This window comes from Emydura macquarii, unplaced genomic scaffold (genome assembly GCF_026122565.2).
Source record: "Emydura macquarii macquarii isolate MOO-44397 ecotype Brisbane River unplaced genomic scaffold, CSIRO-AGI_Emac_v2 contig_1008, whole genome shotgun sequence".
NCBI classification, from domain to species: Eukaryota; Metazoa; Chordata; order Testudines; family Chelidae; genus Emydura; species Emydura macquarii.
In genome coordinates this window covers 125,571-128,237 of record NW_027131145.1, presented here as the reverse complement: position 1 = coordinate 128,237, position 2,667 = coordinate 125,571, and the positions used below count along the sequence as shown (strand labels likewise).

At 48.5% G+C, this 2,667-nt stretch overlaps 1 pseudogene; it reads left to right on the top strand.

Moving 5' to 3' along the window:
* Positions 1-679: 679 nt before the first annotated feature.
* Positions 680-1,615, top strand: LOC137150675 (olfactory receptor 10A4-like; annotated as a pseudogene).
* Positions 1,616-2,667: the final 1,052 nt, after the last annotated feature.

Below are 2,667 nucleotides of genomic sequence, written 5' to 3'. Positions count from 1 at the left end.
AAACCTAGAGCAAGGTAGCAAAGTGGAGCCACTTCAAATTTTGGACTAATCAGTTGAGCCAGGACTAATTGAAGGTTTGTAGGATCAAGCGCTGGTGGGTCTGTCTACACAGCACTTTGGACAGAGCGGGTGTGAGCTTCCAAGCCTGGGTTGGCAGCGTTGGGCTAGCTGGATTCACCCTAGTGCTTGCAGAATAGCTGTGAAGACGCCGCTTTGAAGGGGTGGTGGAGGCTGGAGCTCAGGATCTGAAGATTAGGGGAGGCTCTCTCCTGCCTGTGCCAAAGTGCCTGTGCCTGTGCCAAAGTGCTGTGCAGACACACTGAATGTGGTCTGGGTTGTAAAGAGAGCCAGGGATATCCACCTCTGTAACTGGACATAGCAAACAGGAAATGAAGCTCGGTTGTCTCCTCGTTTTAAAGACCAGGGAGATCCAGGCTGATGTTCTCACAACCGGCCACTGTTCTGGGTGTCCAAGTTGTGACACCTCAAGCCTGGCTTTGTGACTGACGTCAATGGGATCTGTGGGTTCTTATTGGCACTGCGCATCAACCACCAGATGTCTTACAAATGGACGCACCACCGAAAATTGGTGTGTCAGAGATAATATCTATGTATTTCTTATAGCATTCACCCAACTTACCCAGTTCATGTATCCACAGATAGGGAACAGCCATAGGCCATGGCTAGCAGGAACCACACAGTGGTGACACAGTTTTTCTTCGTGCCTTTCTCCAACCTCTTGGTACTCCGCATTTCCCTTTTTTTCCTGGTGATGCTGATGTACCTCCTTACCACAGTGGGGAATATGCTCATCTTCACACTCATGGTAGTGGACCCTGTCCTTCCCTCCCCCATGTATTTCTTCCTCTGGAACTTGTCCTTTCTTGAAATCGGTTACACCTCGTCCACCATCCCCAAGATGCTGGTGAACTTCCTCTCCAAGGACAAGAGCATCTCCTTCCTGGGCTGTGCCACACAGATGTATTTCTTCTCCTTCTTGGGGATCACAGAGTGCTGCCTACTGGCCGCCATGTCCTACGACCGTTACGTGGCCATATGTCACCCTCTGCACTAAACGGCCATGATGAATAGAGCTGTGTGTCTCCATCTCTCAGCAGTGTGCTGGCTCATCGGGCTGCTGGTGGGTGTCGGGCAGACAACTTTCATATTCACTCTGCCCTACTGCGGGCCAAACAGGATCAACCACTTCTTCTGTGACCTGCTGCCACTGCTGAAGCTGGCTTGCGTGGAAACCTACAAGAATGAAATAGCTGTGTACACCATCGCTGTCACCTTCATCATGGTGCCCTTCCTGCTCATCCTTGTGTCCTACGTCCATATCCTCCAGGCTATCCTCAGCACTGCATCCGCTGCGGGCTAGAGCAAAACCTTCTCCACCTGCTCCTCCCACCTCATCGTGGTGACCTTGTTTTTCAGGTCTGGCATCGTGACGTATCTAAGGCCCAAATACAGCTACTCACTCAACACGGGCAAACTGCTTTCCCTGTTCTACTCCATCGTGTCTCCAATGCTCAACCCTTTGATCTACAGCCTGAGAAATAAGGAGGTGAAGGAAGGCCTGAGACGGGTAATGGCCAGAAAAATATTTGGTTGAAAACTGGGGGGGACTGATTTTTCTAATACTCTTGTGATGGAATTGGAGTTGCCTTTAGTAGCCCGATCTATGAATTGTATGGCAATTATATTCATTACTTAAGAATTCTCAGTTATCACCCTCTGGTATTGACAGGTTCTTCTCTCTAGGTCAGGCCCAGTATTACTATAATTACTGTTCAGTTAGGATCCCGATGGGCAAAGTTGCAACACTCACACTGTCGGAAACCTTCTGTATTTGTTATAGTTCATTAATATATTGCACCAACTCTCTAACCCAGCAAGGCAGATAGAGATACTACAGAATGTCCATTGACTCACACCGTTCCTTCCAGAACCACCGCAAATGTTAGCCATCATCTTCTTCATCACCATCACCTTTCTCCTCATCACCACTGGCCATCATCTTGGCACCACCCATGGGTGACGTCTCTCTCTCCTCCTGCCCACATGCTGGGTATCAACTTTTTAAATATGTTGCGCAGGCTACATGCTTGTAGCCTCTTGGCATTACTGCTGAATAAAATAAGGGCAAAAGCGATCTCTGTGGGTACACGGTAGCAATCTACGAATACTGTATGTTTGTCTGAATAGTGAAAATATGTGTTCTTATGCACATATGGGGTTAATTCAACAGCTGGGTGTTCAGGAAACTACCCAGGAAGACGGACAATAGTTCAGATGAGAGCTTCTCCACAAACACCAAGGACAATTAACTGTGATATGCTGCCTCTGCCCACCCATAGCGAGCCTGCTAGAGCAACTTTCCCAGGACTGAATCCCTCCCCCTCTGAAGAGAGGGAACTCAAAATACTGAGGGGGATTTCAAGAAAGCCACTTCCCAAAGAGAGGAGAGCCTGGTTTGCTGAGGTGGTTTAGGCGGTGAAATTGCCTCCTGATCTCCAGAGGCAATTCCTACAGGAAGCTTATCCTGCATGAAGGGCTTTAACACTTGTCGCTTGTCCTACTGTTAAGATTAAACAATACTTTGTTTTAAGACAGCTGTTTTGCCTCACTGTTATTACCGCAAGTCATGGCTCCCCGGGGGGACAT